This window comes from Brassica oleracea, unplaced genomic scaffold, assembly GCF_000695525.1.
Source record: "Brassica oleracea var. oleracea cultivar TO1000 unplaced genomic scaffold, BOL UnpScaffold01023, whole genome shotgun sequence".
Classification (NCBI taxonomy): Eukaryota; Viridiplantae; Streptophyta; class Magnoliopsida; order Brassicales; family Brassicaceae; genus Brassica; species Brassica oleracea.
Genome location: NW_013617597.1, coordinates 28,160 through 34,891, shown reverse-complemented (window position 1 = coordinate 34,891; position 6,732 = coordinate 28,160). Strand labels below are relative to the sequence as shown.

The following is a 6,732-nucleotide window of genomic DNA, read 5'->3' as shown; positions in this document are numbered from 1 at the left end:
GCAACTAGATGAGGACTCTGCTCGTGCAAGTAAAGGAATAGCAACCCTTCCTAAGGAGGTCCCTCCTGCACCCACAATAGACAGAAGAAGAGTTGCTGAATCTGAAAGCTCAAAAGCTCTTGCTTTTTGCAAGACCACAGGCGTCTGACCCGCAACAAACAATTTCTGATCCTCCTAGGAGAGTTCATGTGGCTAGACCACTCAATTCCTCTCCAGACCATCAGCGCAGTAGGCCCATCCACTTAAACCTACAAAAAAGATCAAACCAATTGGATAAAGGAAAAGCGATTGACATGGGCGACTCTGTGGACACTGGCTCCTCAGCTAAGAAAATTCTCAACAACGACTATCTGTTCGGGGAGGAATAAGAAGAGGAGAAGAGATTGCCAGGTATTGGTAATAAAGTAGGGTGCTTAGAGTTACCTTTGATTGCAGAAGATGTCTGAGATGATCTCTGGCCAGCTTGGGCAGTTAACGGAGAGAGGGGAGGTAAATGATGTGCCGATTGACTGGTTTGGATCTCGCAAATGACTATCTGCTGGGGGGATTGGGAGTTTAATGATGATGAGTTTTACCAAATCGATGAGGAGTTGATGGTAGACGCCCCGCAGGAGATGGTTCTGGTGGCGGTGGTGTCCGATGGAAGAAGACGGATCCGGCGATCAGCTTGTGGGTGAAATCGTCGGTGATATGGTGGAGGGGATGAAGGAAACAAAGGATTCGATCTCGACACATTTGGCGAGAGGTCGTGGATCTCCCAAATTTAAGGTGAAGGGTGCGTCCTTTGCCGCCGCGTCCTTTTCCGCTGCGTCCTTCGCTGTCGCGTCCTTCGCCTTCGTCGTCATCTTGAGGCTGAGGCTGATGTCGGTAAGGAATATTAGCGTACCTGAAGAGAACTACCATGAAGGCTGTGAAATAGCCGGAACCGATGATGTAAAGGTCTTTCCCATCATCCAGTTTGGCTTGGATCATAAATGGAATCGCCAGGATACTGGCTGAAAGACAGATGACATCTTCTATCGTGTAGAGTTTGGTGAGGCTTACGACATGTAGATAAGACAAGTAGTAGAATCAGAGAATACAAATTCCTGTTTTTGCAGAGATACAAATTCCTCCGCCTGCGCGTGAATCTGAAAATGGAGCAAAAAAGAAAAGTTGGTATGAGATTACTCTGGAAGAAGAAGAGGAACGAAGCCGATTAGTCTCAAAAGCTATTAATACAGAACAGGACCGAGCATAAGAGGATTAAGCCGATGGAAAAATTGATGAACAATGAATATGTCGAAGAAGAGATTGATGAGGACGATCTACTCGATGAAGATTCAGCCATGGAGGTTTCATTGGTAACTGGGTTCGAAGCAATAGCTCCGATTGAGATAGCTAACACGGAAGCTGATTTGGAGGTGGAGATGGCGACCTTTACGGTGGTTCCGGAGTTCTACCTTGTGGATGTGGACATCAAAGCTCCTCCGATTGCCAAGTATCCCGATACAAAACCGACGATGAAGAAGAAAGTTCAATCCAGTCCATCTATGTTAGAGTTTGGGCTCACGGAACAGATTTTGGGTAAAGGCCTTCAATCACCAATGGACAAAGACAAAGTCAAAAGCAAGGGGAGTAATGTTGGGCCAGGCCCAGTGGCTAATCACACACACCCACACCCACACCCATCAAAAGGATCTCCATCGTAATGAGGAGGAAGGAGTCTCAAACACCAAGTCCGACCAGACCGTGAACCCACCAGCAGCTTCAGCAGTGAAGAGGCAAATTGGATGAGATCATTTTTTTTATTTCTAAAAAAAATATCAGAAATTAAAACAAGTTGGATGTAAGTGTTTTTTGCTAATGATAATGTTTTTTCCATGCTCAAATCACCTTTTGTAAAAACATATTTCATTGTATTATTTTACTTAGTTATCCAATTAAAAAAAAAGGTACATTCAAGATGAAATGAGCATATGATCGATGTGCAAAACGATTTTTGGTCTTTGTTTGAATAGAAAGATTTCATTAGCATTATTATTAGTTACTTTGTTTGATATAATGTTAATTGCACATCTGGTCTTTAGATGATTTCTATGTTAGCAACACAGATTTAAACATTGATAATCACACACCAATAAAGATTTTATGGATTTTAAATATCAGTACAAAAAATTATACCATAGCTTTTCAAGACCCGGAATTGTACGATATCAACATTCTTATTTTTAAGCTTAAAGAAAACATATAAATAAACACAATGCCTTTTTAAAGAAAGCTGTATAAATAATGAAAGTTAGGAAGGTGGCTTATAATAAGCATAAGCAGCATAAAAACTTTGAGATAATGTGAGGACGAGTAGAATTACTGCAGCGCAGAACGAGACAATTGCCCATGAATTATTGAAGTACTTGTGTCTCAAGGTCGCCCTCCAAGCATTCCACTTTTGATTGTAATAACGGTTAACCTCAACAGATAAACGAGATAGATAAACTATCTTCGGTATCAAAAACAACTTCTTCACATAACCGGTTGAACAAATTTGCAACTTCAGAATCGCTCCCTAGCCAATGTTCGATAATACCACAGTAGTGTAAGTAGCTAACATCTTCATGAGAATCTATTAGATTGTCCATGAAGATTATGTAGGATGTTATGTCATTCCTCGAGTCAATATGGCACTGTTCAAAAGCTATAAGGTTCAAGAAAAGAGATTTTGTACCTACAAAACAAAAATGCAAGGAAATAAGGAATCATGTAACTTTCTTGTTTTAATTTTTATTTATTTGTTACATCATCTAGATTTCTTGTTGGTGTAAACAAATCAAACTCTTTTCCATTGCTTACATCATTTTGACTAAGTCAATATATAAGGAATAATCTATGACACTTCCTTATTTAGCCGTTTGATATATGATGAATAAACAAGGGAAGAACGTGACAACATTACTTTTATCGCACGGATTTTTAAAAAGAGATGTATGTAGTGTGGAAAACGTGAACGTACCGTCATGAATAAGTAGCCTGGGTATCTCTAAATAACCGTTATTGAATTGAATATCCCAGAACCGGTCGGTTTTCCTTCTCCTAAACTTAATACCGGCCTCTCTCAGTTCCGTTACGCAATGTATCAGCTGTTGTCTGCGCTTGTCCGCCACGCGCGTATTCCGAGAAGACCATCTCTTTCTTAATAGCCTTGGCTCCGGTTTAGGACTAGACCGGAGCAGACTTCTACGGAAAAGTGCAACTCTCCCATGTCGGCAAACGGGTCAAAGGCTTTTTCTCTTGCCAGAAGTTCTCGAGTTTTGACTGGTCGGTCTTGGTCATTGGCTCATCCGTTGGCATTAATGGATCAAAGAACCGAACTGCTAATTGCGCCACTAAACCGGGTTGGTTGCGTGTACCAAGCTGTAGCTCTAATAACCGGTTTAGTACAAACAAGGGAAGTTGATTTTCCAGCATTATCATATCACGTTGAATTGAATGCATCGATCCTCTCATTGCAAAAACCGGATCATTACGTGCATATCTACACAAATACAAAAAAAAAACAATAATTCAAAATCAAAATGATCGAACCCGGTTTAGCAATTATTTGAGAAAACCGGAAGCTTACCCGAGTTCTGTGAATCCTTCAACGGCTCCTCTGAAGAGCTCAAGCACAAAACAACCATCAAGAACAAGCATTTCAATAAACTCATTGCTGCTCAAACTTGTTTTTTCCATGCTCAAATCACCTTTTGTAAAAACATATTTCATTGTATTATTTTACTTAGTTATCGAATTAAAAAAAGGTACATTCAAGATGAAATGAGCATATGATCGATGTGCAAAACGATTTTTGGAAGGTCACAGCTGGAACGTGAATACGTAACAAAATTACAATCACGACTTCCTTTGCAAGACTAGAACCAGCATGAATGACAAGTCTTGAAATACATTTAACAGAGAAGAAGGAACTGTTACAAGATCAACACAGGAACAAGTAGAGTGTTCTGATCAATGAACTATATGGTTTTTAGGTTTGAATTCCATATTATTTCAACTAATAAATGTCATAGATAATAGTTTCCAAGACAATCAAACGACCATCCAAATAACTTAAATTTAACCGAAAAAAAAATCCTCAGGATGAAAAAGAGCAAAACTTCCACTTAAACCTCGCCGTTCAACAGTTTGGAGATTATAAAGAACTCAAGATTGTTGTTGGCTGTTGCCTTAGCTTTCCTGAGCAATTTATACCAACATAACGAGAGATACCGTCAATCGTTTGTGTTCACAAAGTGCGGTGCATAGCTCGCCATTTCCACAATGTCACTGCAACAAAGAAAAGCATCAAGAAGATGTTTTTCACTCATAGCCTTAGAAGATGTTTTTCACTCATAGCCTTAGAAGATGAGAGGGAAAGCTGAAGAAGAAGAAACATGTTCTTTTCAAGACCAATGAGAAACGCAGCTTCTGCAAGAGCAGCGAGAATGGCTTCCAGTGCCAGCATCTCTTGAGTGGACTACGGTTCCGTGGTTTTTCATTTTCACATCGAGGAGGTTTTTCACGTAAAAAGTGATTGTCTCATATACGTTTTTGCTTATACTATATTCTGCCATCGTCGAAGTATTTTCTTCACAGGTTCACACAAGGTCAGGGGAACACGACCATTAGTATTTCCGCTGCGCCGTGAGACTTTTCCCAACAGAGTGGATCATTTGAATGCGTTTCAGGGATTGCTCAACAAGTTGTCTGATATGGGCATCAAACTTGATGATGAGATTCACGGTCTGTGGCTTCTCGGTACTTTACTAGACTCTTGGGAGGTTTTCAGGATGTCTCTTTGTAACTCCGCGTCGGAAGGTGTTATTTCGATGGATTCAGTGAAGAACAGTGTTCTTAATGAAGAAGCAAGAAGGCAGTCGAATGCTAGCAGTTCGCGTTCATATGTCTTTGTTACTGAGCCTAGGGGGAGAAGTACAAGTAGAGATCCCAAGAGAGACAAGAACAGGAGCAGGAGCAAGTCTAATAGATTTACTAATATGGAGTCCTACTTCTGTCATAAGAAAGGGCACATGAAGAAGGATTGCTGGAAGTTGAAAAACAAGCAGCAAGAAAATCAAGAAGAAAAGGTGGATCAGGTGACTCTCACCGAAGATCAGTTTCTCATTCTGCTTGAGGGTGATGCCGTTAATGTCGCATGCCAGGACACCAGTTGGGTGATTGACAGTGGAGCTACTACTCATGCTACATCACAGCGGGATTTGTTTTCTACCTATACTACGGGTAATTATGGTTCTGTGAAGATGGGGAATGATGCGATGGCTCAGGTTGCTGGCATTGGTGATGTTTGCTTGGAGACTAGTCTTGGTACTAGGCTGGTGCTTAAGGATGTTAAGCATGTTCCTAATATTAGGATGAATCTCATATCGATGGGAAGACTTGATGATGAGGGTTATTTCAGTTTGCATGGTGGTGGTAAATGGAAGCTCTCTCGCGGTTCTTTGATTGTGGCTCGATGTGAGAAGTCTTCATCTTTCTATTGGATGCAGGCTAGAGTCTCCAAAGATGTTGTTAATGCGGTGGAGAATGATAATGCCATGGAGTTATGGCATAAGAGACTCGGTCACATGAGTGAGAAGGAAATGGTTGAGTTGTCTAAGAATGAGGTGATTCCAGGAATCTCTGGTTTGCACCTACAGAAGTGTTTGCATTGCTTTGCGAGAAAACAACACAGGGTATCTTTCAAGTTTTTCGCACGTTCTAGGAAACCCGAGGTACTGGATTTGGTACACTCAGATGTGTGTGATCCAATGAAGACAAGATTTCTTGGCGGCACATCATATTTTATGACTTTCATTGATGATCATTCAAGAAATTCGTGGGTATTTCCTATGAGGACGAAGGATCAGGTGCTGGGATATTTCAAGCATTTTTTGGTATTGGTTGAGAGACAAACGGGAAAGAAGCTGAAGTGTATCCGCAGTGATACTGGTGGAGAGTATCTTGGACCATTTGATGCTTATTGCAAAGAGCATGGAATAAGGCATCAGTTCACGCCACCTCATACTCCACAGTTGAATGGGTTGGCTGAAAGGATGAATCGGATGATTGTCGAGAGGATGAGATGTTTGATCTCACAGTCAGGCTTATCGATGACTTTTTGGGCAGAAGCTTTGAACACGGTGGTTCATGTGCTGAATTTGTCACCAAGTACTCCATTGGATGGTGATGTTCCAGAGAGGTTTTGGACTGGTAAGGATGCTTCTTACAGTCACTTTAGGGTCTTTGGGTGTAAGGCATTTGTTCATATTCCCAAGGTTGATAGATCGAAGCTTGAGATGAAGTCGCGGCAGTGTGTGTTCATCGGTTATGGTCAGGATGAGTTCGGGTATAGATTTTATGATCCCGTTCAGAAGAAGCTCATAAGAAGCAGAGATGTTGTGTTTATGGAAGATCAAAAGATTAAGGACATTGACAAGTCTAAAAAGCCAACTCAGATTTTTGAGGGTTTGATCGATACAGAGGCTACTCCTTCTACATCGGTTCAGGATAATACACCCAGTGCAGATGCTCCCGCACATGAAGAAGGTAGTGGTGATCATGGTGACGATCATGGTGACGATCATGGTGAGACACCAGCTGCTGAGAACCAACCTACTACTGTCAGAAGATCCGAGAGAGGTCTTAAACCGTCGACAAGGTATGATCCTAGTGAGTATGTATTACTTACTGATGGGAGAGAGCCAGAAAACTATGAAGAAA

General features: G+C 41.2%; 1 pseudogene; it reads right to left on the bottom strand.

Moving 5' to 3' along the window:
* Positions 1-2,260: 2,260 nt before the first annotated feature.
* On the bottom strand, positions 2,261-3,708 carry LOC106320694 (annotated as a pseudogene).
* Between the last annotated feature and the right edge of the window lie 3,024 nt (positions 3,709-6,732).